The following is a 13,141-nucleotide window of genomic DNA, read 5'->3' as shown; positions in this document are numbered from 1 at the left end:
CAACAGCTATCGTTTGAATTTTTGTTGTTTTTTTATTGTTTAATCTCGACCAATGTAAGATGAATTTCTAGTCAACTTAGAATTTCGAATATGTATCTTGGCAGGTAAACTCCTTTGCCACGTATGGAGAATAATTTTATTCTATAGTTAAATACGGAAAATGTAACTCCAACTATCAAGCGGCTCGTTGGTCTAGGGGTATGATTCTCGCTTTGGGTGCGAGAGGTCCCGGGTTCGAATCCCGGACGAGCCCGTTAATTTTTGGAACGGTTTATAGGCGTTTGGATTCAATGAAATTATACTTTTGTATCTGCCATTGACATTCAAAGCAGTCTGGCTCAGAAATTGCTCAGCATGTTGTCCCGTCACTGATGAGGAATAGTGGTCAAACGGAGAGAAAGAGGAGTTGATATTCTGGTACATACATTTGTATTCCGATGATTTTGACTTTTTTCGAAGAATGTTATATTTTGGTATGTGCACGCTGCAAAGCAACTTACCTTGATAATCACCATCAAGTTGTGCAATGAAGGAAATGTCGGTATCGGATTTAGCTGGCGTATAAGAAGAATACGCATATATATAGACGGCAGAGCTAGGAATATCTGCTTTTCAATTGATTGTGCAGAAGAAAGGTGAACCCCATCCCATGCCAAGAGAATTGTGGAAATTAACACGAAAACGCACCTGTTTCATGCGGGAACGGGTGTTATTCATCTTGATTGCACCAGTTTTTAATCGGACGTTGCTTGAAATATGGAAAACTTCGCACTTACTTCAACTGTTTCCGTAGTGTAGTGGTAATCACGTCCGCTTCACACGCGGAAGGTCCTGGGTTCGAGCCCCAGCGGAAACATATTAATTTTTGGGTAATCCGGATCATCGTGAACTGTGCTTATTATAGTGCCTAGAGATATTACTCATTCGGTGTTCTTTTGCAGCCGACGCATGTCGTTCATGTTAAATTGAACATATCACTTCTTATAAAAATCTTTGAAATCGTCTACGCTAAGAACCTTAGACAAAGTTCTTTATAGCAGGTGACTTTTAATAACTTACCGTCCTGATTTCAAAGGTAACAAAGCAAGAGAGGCCAAACGTATAGTAACCCAAGGCAACACGAAAATAGCAACAAGCGATGTCATTTCTGAATTTTATAACTATTATTTAAACATAAGTCAGCTATACAGGCTCGTTGGTCTAGGGGTATGATTCTCGCTTAGGGTGCGAGAGGTCCCGGGTTCGAATCCCGGACGAGCCCAATTTTTGCCTCATATTGTCAATGCGTGGCGAATCTCAAAACTGTTTTCAATACCAGTCGATGGGATATTCAAAGAAAATACACCGCTAATTCGAACGTCAATAAGAATGCATAAAACAGAATTCAGTAGGAGAAAAATACATGCACCAATACAACAGCTATCGTTTGAATTTTTGTTGTTTTTTTATTGTTTAATCTCGACCAATGTAAGATGAATTTCTAGTCAACTTAGAATTTCGAATATGTATCTTGGCAGGTAAACTCCTTTGCCACGTATGGAGAATAATTTTATTCTATAGTTAAATACGGAAAATGTAACTCCAACTATCAAGCGGCTCGTTGGTCTAGGGGTATGATTCTCGCTTTGGGTGCGAGAGGTCCCGGGTTCGAATCCCGGACGAGCCCGTTAATTTTTGGAACGGTTTATAGGCGTTTGGATTCAATGAAATTATACTTTTGTATCTGCCATTGACATTCAAAGCAGTCTGGCTCAGAAATTGCTCAGCATGTTGTCCCGTCACTGATGAGGAATAGTGGTCAAACGGAGAGAAAGAGGAGTTGATATTCTGGTACATACATTTGTATTCCGATGATTTTGACTTTTTTCGAAGAATGTTATATTTTGGTATGTGCACGCTGCAAAGCAACTTACCTTGATAATCACCATCAAGTTGTGCAATGAAGGAAATGTCGGTATCGGATTTAGCTGGCGTATAAGAAGAATACGCATATATATAGACGGCAGAGCTAGGAATATCTGCTTTTCAATTGATTGTGCAGAAGAAAGGTGAACCCCATCCCATGCCAAGAGAATTGTGGAAATTAACACGAAAACGCACCTGTTTCATGCGGGAACGGGTGTTATTCATCTTGATTGCACCAGTTTTTAATCGGACGTTGCTTGAAATATGGAAAACTTCGCACTTACTTCAACTGTTTCCGTAGTGTAGTGGTAATCACGTCCGCTTCACACGCGGAAGGTCCTGGGTTCGAGCCCCAGCGGAAACATATTAATTTTTGGGTAATCCGGATCATCGTGAACTGTGCTTATTATAGTGCCTAGAGATATTACTCATTCGGTGTTCTTTTGCAGCCGACGCATGTCGTTCATGTTAAATTGAACATATCACTTCTTATAAAAATCTTTGAAATCGTCTACGCTAAGAACCTTAGACAAAGTTCTTTATAGCAGGTGACTTTTAATAACTTACCGTCCTGATTTCAAAGGTAACAAAGCAAGAGAGGCCAAACGTATAGTAACCCAAGGCAACACGAAAATAGCAACAAGCGATGTCATTTCTGAATTTTATAACTATTATTTAAACATAAGTCAGCTATACAGGCTCGTTGGTCTAGGGGTATGATTCTCGCTTAGGGTGCGAGAGGTCCCGGGTTCGAATCCCGGACGAGCCCAATTTTTGCCTCATATTGTCAATGCGTGGCGAATCTCAAAACTGTTTTCAATACCAGTCGATGGGATATTCAAAGAAAATACACCGCTAATTCGAACGTCAATAAGAATGCATAAAACAGAATTCAGTAGGAGAAAAATACATGCACCAATACAACAGCTATCGTTTGAATTTTTGTTGTTTTTTTATTGTTTAATCTCGACCAATGTAAGATGAATTTCTAGTCAACTTAGAATTTCGAATATGTATCTTGGCAGGTAAACTCCTTTGCCACGTATGGAGAATAATTTTATTCTATAGTTAAATACGGAAAATGTAACTCCAACTATCAAGCGGCTCGTTGGTCTAGGGGTATGCTTCTCGCTTTGGGTGCGAGAGGTCCCGGGTTCGAATCCCGGACGAGCCCGTTAATTTTTGGAACGGTTTATAGGCGTTTGGATTCAATGAAATTATACTTTTGTATCTGCCATTGACATTCAAAGCAGTCTGGCTCAGAAATTGCTCAGCATGTTGTCCCGTCACTGATGAGGAATAGTGGTCAAACGGAGAGAAAGAGGAGTTGATATTCTGGTACATACATTTGTATTCCGATGATTTTGACTTTTTTCGAAGAATGTTATATTTTGGTATGTGCACGCTGCAAAGCAACTTACCTTGATAATCACCATCAAGTTGTGCAATGAAGGAAATGTCGGTATCGGATTTAGCTGGCGTATAAGAAGAATACGCATATATATAGACGGCAGAGCTAGGAATATCTGCTTTTCAATTGATTGTGCAGAAGAAAGGTGAACCCCATCCCATGCCAAGAGAATTGTGGAAATTAACACGAAAACGCACCTGTTTCATGCGGGAACGGGTGTTATTCATCTTGATTGCACCAGTTTTTAATCGGACGTTGCTTGAAATATGGAAAACTTCGCACTTACTTCAACTGTTTCCGTAGTGTAGTGGTAATCACGTCCGCTTCACACGCGGAAGGTCCTGGGTTCGAGCCCCAGCGGAAACATATTAATTTTTGGGTAATCCGGATCATCGTGAACTGTGCTTATTATAGTGCCTAGAGATATTACTCATTCGGTGTTCTTTTGCAGCCGACGCATGTCGTTCATGTTAAATTGAACATATCACTTCTTATAAAAATCTTTGAAATCGTCTACGCTAAGAACCTTAGACAAAGTTCTTTATAGCAGGTGACTTTTAATAACTTACCGTCCTGATTTCAAAGGTAACAAAGCAAGAGAGGCCAAACGTATAGTAACCCAAGGCAACACGAAAATAGCAACAAGCGATGTCATTTCTGAATTTTATAACTATTATTTAAACATAAGTCAGCTATACAGGCTCGTTGGTCTAGGGGTATGATTCTCGCTTAGGGTGCGAGAGGTCCCGGGTTCGAATCCCGGACGAGCCCAATTTTTGCCTCATATTGTCAATGCGTGGCGAATCTCAAAACTGTTTTCAATACCAGTCGATGGGATATTCAAAGAAAATACACCGCTAATTCGAACGTCAATAAGAATGCATAAAACAGAATTCAGTAGGAGAAAAATACATGCACCAATACAACAGCTATCGTTTGAATTTTTGTTGTTTTTTTATTGTTTAATCTCGACCAATGTAAGATGAATTTCTAGTCAACTTAGAATTTCGAATATGTATCTTGGCAGGTAAACTCCTTTGCCACGTATGGAGAATAATTTTATTCTATAGTTAAATACGGAAAATGTAACTCCAACTATCAAGCGGCTCGTTGGTCTAGGGGTATGATTCTCGCTTTGGGTGCGAGAGGTCCCGGGTTCGAATCCCGGACGAGCCCGTTAATTTTTGGAACGGTTTATAGGCGTTTGGATTCAATGAAATTATACTTTTGTATCTGCCATTGACATTCAAAGCAGTCTGGCTCAGAAATTGCTCAGCATGTTGTCCCGTCACTGATGAGGAATAGTGGTCAAACGGAGAGAAAGAGGAGTTGATATTCTGGTACATACATTTGTATTCCGATGATTTTGACTTTTTTCGAAGAATGTTATATTTTGGTATGTGCACGCTGCAAAGCAACTTACCTTGATAATCACCATCAAGTTGTGCAATGAAGGAAATGTCGGTATCGGATTTAGCTGGCGTATAAGAAGAATACGCATATATATAGACGGCAGAGCTAGGAATATCTGCTTTTCAATTGATTGTGCAGAAGAAAGGTGAACCCCATCCCATGCCAAGAGAATTGTGGAAATTAACACGAAAACGCACCTGTTTCATGCGGGAACGGGTGTTATTCATCTTGATTGCACCAGTTTTTAATCGGACGTTGCTTGAAATATGGAAAACTTCGCACTTACTTCAACTGTTTCCGTAGTGTAGTGGTAATCACGTCCGCTTCACACGCGGAAGGTCCTGGGTTCGAGCCCCAGCGGAAACATATTAATTTTTGGGTAATCCGGATCATCGTGAACTGTGCTTATTATAGTGCCTAGAGATATTACTCATTCGGTGTTCTTTTGCAGCCGACGCATGTCGTTCATGTTAAATTGAACATATCGCTTCTTATAAAAATCTTTGAAATCGTCTACGCTAAGAACCTTAGACAAAGTTCTTTATAGCAGGTGACTTTTAATAACTTACCGTCCTGATTTCAAAGGTAACAAAGCAAGAGAGGCCAAACGTATAGTAACCCAAGGCAACACGAAAATAGCAACAAGCGATGTCATTTCTGAATTTTATAACTATTATTTAAACATAAGTCAGCTATACAGGCTCGTTGGTCTAGGGGTATGATTCTCGCTTAGGGTGCGAGAGGTCCCGGGTTCGAATCCCGGACGAGCCCAATTTTTGCCTCATATTGTCAATGCGTGGCGAATCTCAAAACTGTTTTCAATACCAGTCGATGGGATATTCAAAGAAAATACACCGCTAATTCGAACGTCAATAAGAATGCATAAAACAGAATTCAGTAGGAGAAAAATACATGCACCAATACAACAGCTATCGTTTGAATTTTTGTTGTTTTTTTATTGTTTAATCTCGACCAATGTAAGATGAATTTCTAGTCAACTTAGAATTTCGAATATGTATCTTGGCAGGTAAACTCCTTTGCCACGTATGGAGAATAATTTTATTCTATAGTTAAATACGGAAAATGTAACTCCAACTATCAAGCGGCTCGTTGGTCTAGGGGTATGATTCTCGCTTTGGGTGCGAGAGGTCCCGGGTTCGAATCCCGGACGAGCCCGTTAATTTTTGGAACGGTTTATAGGCGTTTGGATTCAATGAAATTATACTTTTGTATCTGCCATTGACATTCAAAGCAGTCTGGCTCAGAAATTGCTCAGCATGTTGTCCCGTCACTGATGAGGAATAGTGGTCAAACGGAGAGAAAGAGGAGTTGATATTCTGGTACATACATTTGTATTCCGATGATTTTGACTTTTTTCGAAGAATGTTATATTTTGGTATGTGCACGCTGCAAAGCAACTTACCTTGATAATCACCATCAAGTTGTGCAATGAAGGAAATGTCGGTATCGGATTTAGCTGGCGTATAAGAAGAATACGCATATATATAGACGGCAGAGCTAGGAATATCTGCTTTTCAATTGATTGTGCAGAAGAAAGGTGAACCCCATCCCATGCCAAGAGAATTGTGGAAATTAACACGAAAACGCACCTGTTTCATGCGGGAACGGGTGTTATTCATCTTGATTGCACCAGTTTTTAATCGGACGTTGCTTGAAATATGGAAAACTTCGCACTTACTTCAACTGTTTCCGTAGTGTAGTGGTAATCACGTCCGCTTCACACGCGGAAGGTCCTGGGTTCGAGCCCCAGCGGAAACATATTAATTTTTGGGTAATCCGGATCATCGTGAACTGTGCTTATTATAGTGCCTAGAGATATTACTCATTCGGTGTTCTTTTGCAGCCGACGCATGTCGTTCATGTTAAATTGAACATATCGCTTCTTATAAAAATCTTTGAAATCGTCTACGCTAAGAACCTTAGACAAAGTTCTTTATAGCAGGTGACTTTTAATAACTTACCGTCCTGATTTCAAAGGTAACAAAGCAAGAGAGGCCAAACGTATAGTAACCCAAGGCAACACGAAAATAGCAACAAGCGATGTCATTTCTGAATTTTATAACTATTATTTAAACATAAGTCAGCTATACAGGCTCGTTGGTCTAGGGGTATGATTCTCGCTTAGGGTGCGAGAGGTCCCGGGTTCGAATCCCGGACGAGCCCAATTTTTGCCTCATATTGTCAATGCGTGGCGAATCTCAAAACTGTTTTCAATACCAGTCGATGGGATATTCAAAGAAAATACACCGCTAATTCGAACGTCAATAAGAATGCATAAAACAGAATTCAGTAGGAGAAAAATACATGCACCAATACAACAGCTATCGTTTGAATTTTTGTTGTTTTTTTATTGTTTAATCTCGACCAATGTAAGATGAATTTCTAGTCAACTTAGAATTTCGAATATGTATCTTGGCAGGTAAACTCCTTTGCCACGTATGGAGAATAATTTTATTCTATAGTTAAATACGGAAAATGTAACTCCAACTATCAAGCGGCTCGTTGGTCTAGGGGTATGATTCTCGCTTTGGGTGCGAGAGGTCCCGGGTTCGAATCCCGGACGAGCCCGTTAATTTTTGGAACGGTTTATAGGCGTTTGGATTCAATGAAATTATACTTTTGTATCTGCCATTGACATTCAAAGCAGTCTGGCTCAGAAATTGCTCAGCATGTTGTCCCGTCACTGATGAGGAATAGTGGTCAAACGGAGAGAAAGAGGAGTTGATATTCTGGTACATACATTTGTATTCCGATGATTTTGACTTTTTTCGAAGAATGTTATATTTTGGTATGTGCACGCTGCAAAGCAACTTACCTTGATAATCACCATCAAGTTGTGCAATGAAGGAAATGTCGGTATCGGATTTAGCTGGCGTATAAGAAGAATACGCATATATATAGACGGCAGAGCTAGGAATATCTGCTTTTCAATTGATTGTGCAGAAGAAAGGTGAACCCCATCCCATGCCAAGAGAATTGTGGAAATTAACACGAAAACGCACCTGTTTCATGCGGGAACGGGTGTTATTCATCTTGATTGCACCAGTTTTTAATCGGACGTTGCTTGAAATATGGAAAACTTCGCACTTACTTCAACTGTTTCCGTAGTGTAGTGGTAATCACGTCCGCTTCACACGCGGAAGGTCCTGGGTTCGAGCCCCAGCGGAAACATATTAATTTTTGGGTAATCCGGATCATCGTGAACTGTGCTTATTATAGTGCCTAGAGATATTACTCATTCGGTGTTCTTTTGCAGCCGACGCATGTCGTTCATGTTAAATTGAACATATCACTTCTTATAAAAATCTTTGAAATCGTCTACGCTAAGAACCTTAGACAAAGTTCTTTATAGCAGGTGACTTTTAATAACTTACCGTCCTGATTTCAAAGGTAACAAAGCAAGAGAGGCCAAACGTATAGTAACCCAAGGCAACACGAAAATAGCAACAAGCGATGTCATTTCTGAATTTTATAACTATTATTTAAACATAAGTCAGCTATACAGGCTCGTTGGTCTAGGGGTATGATTCTCGCTTAGGATGCGAGAGGTCCCGGGTTCGAATCCCGGACGAGCCCAATTTTTGCCTCATATTGTCAATGCGTGGCGAATCTCAAAACTGTTTTCAATACCAGTCGATGGGATATTCAAAGAAAATACACCGCTAATTCGAACGTCAATAAGAATGCATAAAACAGAATTCAGTAGGAGAAAAATACATGCACCAATACAACAGCTATCGTTTGAATTTTTGTTGTTTTTTTATTGTTTAATCTCGACCAATGTAAGATGAATTTCTAGTCAACTTAGAATTTCGAATATGTATCTTGGCAGGTAAACTCCTTTGCCACGTATGGAGAATAATTTTATTCTATAGTTAAATACGGAAAATGTAACTCCAACTATCAAGCGGCTCGTTGGTCTAGGGGTATGATTCTCGCTTTGGGTGCGAGAGGTCCCGGGTTCGAATCCCGGACGAGCCCGTTAATTTTTGGAACGGTTTATAGGCGTTTGGATTCAATGAAATTATACTTTTGTATCTGCCATTGACATTCAAAGCAGTCTGGCTCAGAAATTGCTCAGCATGTTGTCCCGTCACTGATGAGGAATAGTGGTCAAACGGAGAGAAAGAGGAGTTGATATTCTGGTACATACATTTGTATTCCGATGATTTTGACTTTTTTCGAAGAATGTTATATTTTGGTATGTGCACGCTGCAAAGCAACTTACCTTGATAATCACCATCAAGTTGTGCAATGAAGGAAATGTCGGTATCGGATTTAGCTGGCGTATAAGAAGAATACGCATATATATAGACGGCAGAGCTAGGAATATCTGCTTTTCAATTGATTGTGCAGAAGAAAGGTGAACCCCATCCCATGCCAAGAGAATTGTGGAAATTAACACGAAAACGCACCTGTTTCATGCGGGAACGGGTGTTATTCATCTTGATTGCACCAGTTTTTAATCGGACGTTGCTTGAAATATGGAAAACTTCGCACTTACTTCAACTGTTTCCGTAGTGTAGTGGTAATCACGTCCGCTTCACACGCGGAAGGTCCTGGGTTCGAGCCCCAGCGGAAACATATTAATTTTTGGGTAATCCGGATCATCGTGAACTGTGCTTATTATAGTGCCTAGAGATATTACTCATTCGGTGTTCTTTTGCAGCCGACGCATGTCGTTCATGTTAAATTGAACATATCACTTCTTATAAAAATCTTTGAAATCGTCTACGCTAAGAACCTTAGACAAAGTTCTTTATAGCAGGTGACTTTTAATAACTTACCGTCCTGATTTCAAAGGTAACAAAGCAAGAGAGGCCAAACGTATAGTAACCCAAGGCAACACGAAAATAGCAACAAGCGATGTCATTTCTGAATTTTATAACTATTATTTAAACATAAGTCAGCTATACAGGCTCGTTGGTCTAGGGGTATGATTCTCGCTTAGGGTGCGAGAGGTCCCGGGTTCGAATCCCGGACGAGCCCAATTTTTGCCTCATATTGTCAATGCGTGGCGAATCTCAAAACTGTTTTCAATACCAGTCGATGGGATATTCAAAGAAAATACACCGCTAATTCGAACGTCAATAAGAATGCATAAAACAGAATTCAGTAGGAGAAAAATACATGCACCAATACAACAGCTATCGTTTGAATTTTTGTTGTTTTTTTATTGTTTAATCTCGACCAATGTAAGATGAATTTCTAGTCAACTTAGAATTTCGAATATGTATCTTGGCAGGTAAACTCCTTTGCCACGTATGGAGAATAATTTTATTCTATAGTTAAATACGGAAAATGTAACTCCAACTATCAAGCGGCTCGTTGGTCTAGGGGTATGATTCTCGCTTTGGGTGCGAGAGGTCCCGGGTTCGAATCCCGGACGAGCCCGTTAATTTTTGGAACGGTTTATAGGCGTTTGGATTCAATGAAATTATACTTTTGTATCTGCCATTGACATTCAAAGCAGTCTGGCTCAGAAATTGCTCAGCATGTTGTCCCGTCACTGATGAGGAATAGTGGTCAAACGGAGAGAAAGAGGAGTTGATATTCTGGTACATACATTTGTATTCCGATGATTTTGACTTTTTTCGAAGAATGTTATATTTTGGTATGTGCACGCTGCAAAGCAACTTACCTTGATAATCACCATCAAGTTGTGCAATGAAGGAAATGTCGGTATCGGATTTAGCTGGCGTATAAGAAGAATACGCATATATATAGACGGCAGAGCTAGGAATATCTGCTTTTCAATTGATTGTGCAGAAGAAAGGTGAACCCCATCCCATGCCAAGAGAATTGTGGAAATTAACACGAAAACGCACCTGTTTCATGCGGGAACGGGTGTTATTCATCTTGATTGCACCAGTTTTTAATCGGACGTTGCTTGAAATATGGAAAACTTCGCACTTACTTCAACTGTTTCCGTAGTGTAGTGGTAATCACGTCCGCTTCACACGCGGAAGGTCCTGGGTTCGAGCCCCAGCGGAAACATATTAATTTTTGGGTAATCCGGATCATCGTGAACTGTGCTTATTATAGTGCCTAGAGATATTACTCATTCGGTGTTCTTTTGCAGCCGACGCATGTCGTTCATGTTAAATTGAACATATCACTTCTTATAAAAATCTTTGAAATCGTCTACGCTAAGAACCTTAGACAAAGTTCTTTATAGCAGGTGACTTTTAATAACTTACCGTCCTGATTTCAAAGGTAACAAAGCAAGAGAGGCCAAACGTATAGTAACCCAAGGCAACACGAAAATAGCAACAAGCGATGTCATTTCTGAATTTTATAACTATTATTTAAACATAAGTCAGCTATACAGGCTCGTTGGTCTAGGGGTATGATTCTCGCTTAGGGTGCGAGAGGTCCCGGGTTCGAATCCCGGACGAGCCCAATTTTTGCCTCATATTGTCAATGCGTGGCGAATCTCAAAACTGTTTTCAATACCAGTCGATGGGATATTCAAAGAAAATACACCGCTAATTCGAACGTCAATAAGAATGCATAAAACAGAATTCAGTAGGAGAAAAATACATGCACCAATACAACAGCTATCGTTTGAATTTTTGTTGTTTTTTTATTGTTTAATCTCGACCAATGTAAGATGAATTTCTAGTCAACTTAGAATTTCGAATATGTATCTTGGCAGGTAAACTCCTTTGCCACGTATGGAGAATAATTTTATTCTATAGTTAAATACGGAAAATGTAACTCCAACTATCAAGCGGCTCGTTGGTCTAGGGGTATGATTCTCGCTTTGGGTGCGAGAGGTCCCGGGTTCGAATCCCGGACGAGCCCGTTAATTTTTGGAACGGTTTATAGGCGTTTGGATTCAATGAAATTATACTTTTGTATCTGCCATTGACATTCAAAGCAGTCTGGCTCAGAAATTGCTCAGCATGTTGTCCCGTCACTGATGAGGAATAGTGGTCAAACGGAGAGAAAGAGGAGTTGATATTCTGGTACATACATTTGTATTCCGATGATTTTGACTTTTTTCGAAGAATGTTATATTTTGGTATGTGCACGCTGCAAAGCAACTTACCTTGATAATCACCATCAAGTTGTGCAATGAAGGAAATGTCGGTATCGGATTTAGCTGGCGTATAAGAAGAATACGCATATATATAGACGGCAGAGCTAGGAATATCTGCTTTTCAATTGATTGTGCAGAAGAAAGGTGAACCCCATCCCATGCCAAGAGAATTGTGGAAATTAACACGAAAACGCACCTGTTTCATGCGGGAACGGGTGTTATTCATCTTGATTGCACCAGTTTTTAATCGGACGTTGCTTGAAATATGGAAAACTTCGCACTTACTTCAACTGTTTCCGTAGTGTAGTGGTAATCACGTCCGCTTCACACGCGGAAGGTCCTGGGTTCGAGCCCCAGCGGAAACATATTAATTTTTGGGTAATCCGGATCATCGTGAACTGTGCTTATTATAGTGCCTAGAGATATTACTCATTCGGTGTTCTTTTGCAGCCGACGCATGTCGTTCATGTTAAATTGAACATATCACTTCTTATAAAAATCTTTGAAATCGTCTACGCTAAGAACCTTAGACAAAGTTCTTTATAGCAGGTGACTTTTAATAACTTACCGTCCTGATTTCAAAGGTAACAAAGCAAGAGAGGCCAAACGTATAGTAACCCAAGGCAACACGAAAATAGCAACAAGCGATGTCATTTCTGAATTTTATAACTATTATTTAAACATAAGTCAGCTATACAGGCTCGTTGGTCTAGGGGTATGATTCTCGCTTAGGGTGCGAGAGGTCCCGGGTTCGAATCCCGGACGAGCCCAATTTTTGCCTCATATTGTCAATGCGTGGCGAATCTCAAAACTGTTTTCAATACCAGTCGATGGGATATTCAAAGAAAATACACCGCTAATTCGAACGTCAATAAGAATGCATAAAACAGAATTCAGTAGGAGAAAAATACATGCACCAATACAACAGCTATCGTTTGAATTTTTGTTGTTTTTTTATTGTTTAATCTCGACCAATGTAAGATGAATTTCTAGTCAACTTAGAATTTCGAATATGTATCTTGGCAGGTAAACTCCTTTGCCACGTATGGAGAATAATTTTATTCTATAGTTAAATACGGAAAATGTAACTCCAACTATCAAGCGGCTCGTTGGTCTAGGGGTATGATTCTCGCTTTGGGTGCGAGAGGTCCCGGGTTCGAATCCCGGACGAGCCCGTTAATTTTTGGAACGGTTTATAGGCGTTTGGATTCAATGAAATTATACTTTTGTATCTGCCATTGACATTCAAAGCAGTCTGGCTCAGAAATTGCTCAGCATGTTGTCCCGTCACTGATGAGGAATAGTGGTCAAACGGAGAGAAAGAGGAGTTGATATTCTGGTACATA

General features: G+C 40.0%; 28 non-coding genes across 28 annotated transcripts; all 28 read left to right on the top strand.

Moving 5' to 3' along the window:
- The first annotated feature begins 181 nt into the window (after window positions 1-181).
- Window positions 182-253, top strand: Trnap-ugg (transfer RNA proline (anticodon UGG)). Its single transcript has one exon. It is a non-coding gene; the product is annotated as a tRNA-Pro (tRNA).
- Window positions 254-783: 530 nt separating this feature from the next.
- Trnav-cac (transfer RNA valine (anticodon CAC)) lies at window positions 784-856 on the top strand. Its single transcript has one exon. It is a non-coding gene; the product is annotated as a tRNA-Val (tRNA).
- A 333-nt stretch (window positions 857-1,189) lies between these two features.
- Window positions 1,190-1,261, top strand: Trnap-agg (transfer RNA proline (anticodon AGG)). The gene has a single exon. It is a non-coding gene; the product is annotated as a tRNA-Pro (tRNA).
- A 333-nt stretch (window positions 1,262-1,594) lies between these two features.
- Window positions 1,595-1,666, top strand: Trnap-ugg (transfer RNA proline (anticodon UGG)). Its single transcript has one exon. It is a non-coding gene; the product is annotated as a tRNA-Pro (tRNA).
- Window positions 1,667-2,196: 530 nt separating this feature from the next.
- Trnav-cac (transfer RNA valine (anticodon CAC)) lies at window positions 2,197-2,269 on the top strand. The gene has a single exon. It is a non-coding gene; the product is annotated as a tRNA-Val (tRNA).
- A 333-nt stretch (window positions 2,270-2,602) lies between these two features.
- Trnap-agg (transfer RNA proline (anticodon AGG)) lies at window positions 2,603-2,674 on the top strand. Its single transcript has one exon. It is a non-coding gene; the product is annotated as a tRNA-Pro (tRNA).
- Window positions 2,675-3,007: 333 nt separating this feature from the next.
- Trnap-ugg (transfer RNA proline (anticodon UGG)) lies at window positions 3,008-3,079 on the top strand. The gene has a single exon. It is a non-coding gene; the product is annotated as a tRNA-Pro (tRNA).
- A 530-nt stretch (window positions 3,080-3,609) lies between these two features.
- On the top strand, window positions 3,610-3,682 carry Trnav-cac (transfer RNA valine (anticodon CAC)). The gene has a single exon. It is a non-coding gene; the product is annotated as a tRNA-Val (tRNA).
- Window positions 3,683-4,015: 333 nt separating this feature from the next.
- Window positions 4,016-4,087, top strand: Trnap-agg (transfer RNA proline (anticodon AGG)). The gene has a single exon. It is a non-coding gene; the product is annotated as a tRNA-Pro (tRNA).
- A 333-nt stretch (window positions 4,088-4,420) lies between these two features.
- Trnap-ugg (transfer RNA proline (anticodon UGG)) lies at window positions 4,421-4,492 on the top strand. The gene has a single exon. It is a non-coding gene; the product is annotated as a tRNA-Pro (tRNA).
- A 530-nt stretch (window positions 4,493-5,022) lies between these two features.
- Trnav-cac (transfer RNA valine (anticodon CAC)) lies at window positions 5,023-5,095 on the top strand. Its single transcript has one exon. It is a non-coding gene; the product is annotated as a tRNA-Val (tRNA).
- Window positions 5,096-5,428: 333 nt separating this feature from the next.
- Window positions 5,429-5,500, top strand: Trnap-agg (transfer RNA proline (anticodon AGG)). The gene has a single exon. It is a non-coding gene; the product is annotated as a tRNA-Pro (tRNA).
- Window positions 5,501-5,833: 333 nt separating this feature from the next.
- On the top strand, window positions 5,834-5,905 carry Trnap-ugg (transfer RNA proline (anticodon UGG)). The gene has a single exon. It is a non-coding gene; the product is annotated as a tRNA-Pro (tRNA).
- A 530-nt stretch (window positions 5,906-6,435) lies between these two features.
- On the top strand, window positions 6,436-6,508 carry Trnav-cac (transfer RNA valine (anticodon CAC)). The gene has a single exon. It is a non-coding gene; the product is annotated as a tRNA-Val (tRNA).
- Window positions 6,509-6,841: 333 nt separating this feature from the next.
- Window positions 6,842-6,913, top strand: Trnap-agg (transfer RNA proline (anticodon AGG)). The gene has a single exon. It is a non-coding gene; the product is annotated as a tRNA-Pro (tRNA).
- Window positions 6,914-7,246: 333 nt separating this feature from the next.
- Window positions 7,247-7,318, top strand: Trnap-ugg (transfer RNA proline (anticodon UGG)). The gene has a single exon. It is a non-coding gene; the product is annotated as a tRNA-Pro (tRNA).
- Window positions 7,319-7,848: 530 nt separating this feature from the next.
- Window positions 7,849-7,921, top strand: Trnav-cac (transfer RNA valine (anticodon CAC)). Its single transcript has one exon. It is a non-coding gene; the product is annotated as a tRNA-Val (tRNA).
- Window positions 7,922-8,254: 333 nt separating this feature from the next.
- On the top strand, window positions 8,255-8,326 carry Trnap-agg (transfer RNA proline (anticodon AGG)). Its single transcript has one exon. It is a non-coding gene; the product is annotated as a tRNA-Pro (tRNA).
- A 333-nt stretch (window positions 8,327-8,659) lies between these two features.
- On the top strand, window positions 8,660-8,731 carry Trnap-ugg (transfer RNA proline (anticodon UGG)). The gene has a single exon. It is a non-coding gene; the product is annotated as a tRNA-Pro (tRNA).
- A 530-nt stretch (window positions 8,732-9,261) lies between these two features.
- On the top strand, window positions 9,262-9,334 carry Trnav-cac (transfer RNA valine (anticodon CAC)). Its single transcript has one exon. It is a non-coding gene; the product is annotated as a tRNA-Val (tRNA).
- A 333-nt stretch (window positions 9,335-9,667) lies between these two features.
- Trnap-agg (transfer RNA proline (anticodon AGG)) lies at window positions 9,668-9,739 on the top strand. The gene has a single exon. It is a non-coding gene; the product is annotated as a tRNA-Pro (tRNA).
- Window positions 9,740-10,072: 333 nt separating this feature from the next.
- On the top strand, window positions 10,073-10,144 carry Trnap-ugg (transfer RNA proline (anticodon UGG)). Its single transcript has one exon. It is a non-coding gene; the product is annotated as a tRNA-Pro (tRNA).
- A 530-nt stretch (window positions 10,145-10,674) lies between these two features.
- On the top strand, window positions 10,675-10,747 carry Trnav-cac (transfer RNA valine (anticodon CAC)). Its single transcript has one exon. It is a non-coding gene; the product is annotated as a tRNA-Val (tRNA).
- A 333-nt stretch (window positions 10,748-11,080) lies between these two features.
- Trnap-agg (transfer RNA proline (anticodon AGG)) lies at window positions 11,081-11,152 on the top strand. Its single transcript has one exon. It is a non-coding gene; the product is annotated as a tRNA-Pro (tRNA).
- Window positions 11,153-11,485: 333 nt separating this feature from the next.
- Trnap-ugg (transfer RNA proline (anticodon UGG)) lies at window positions 11,486-11,557 on the top strand. The gene has a single exon. It is a non-coding gene; the product is annotated as a tRNA-Pro (tRNA).
- A 530-nt stretch (window positions 11,558-12,087) lies between these two features.
- Window positions 12,088-12,160, top strand: Trnav-cac (transfer RNA valine (anticodon CAC)). Its single transcript has one exon. It is a non-coding gene; the product is annotated as a tRNA-Val (tRNA).
- Window positions 12,161-12,493: 333 nt separating this feature from the next.
- Trnap-agg (transfer RNA proline (anticodon AGG)) lies at window positions 12,494-12,565 on the top strand. The gene has a single exon. It is a non-coding gene; the product is annotated as a tRNA-Pro (tRNA).
- Window positions 12,566-12,898: 333 nt separating this feature from the next.
- On the top strand, window positions 12,899-12,970 carry Trnap-ugg (transfer RNA proline (anticodon UGG)). Its single transcript has one exon. It is a non-coding gene; the product is annotated as a tRNA-Pro (tRNA).
- The last annotated feature ends 171 nt before the right edge of the window (window positions 12,971-13,141 follow it).

Source organism: Mytilus galloprovincialis, unplaced genomic scaffold, assembly GCF_965363235.1.
Source record: "Mytilus galloprovincialis unplaced genomic scaffold, xbMytGall1.hap1.1 HAP1_SCAFFOLD_126, whole genome shotgun sequence".
Classification (NCBI taxonomy): Eukaryota; Metazoa; Mollusca; class Bivalvia; order Mytilida; family Mytilidae; genus Mytilus; species Mytilus galloprovincialis.
The sequence above is the reverse complement of the archived record's forward strand: the minus strand, read 5'-3'. Positions and strand labels throughout refer to the sequence as shown.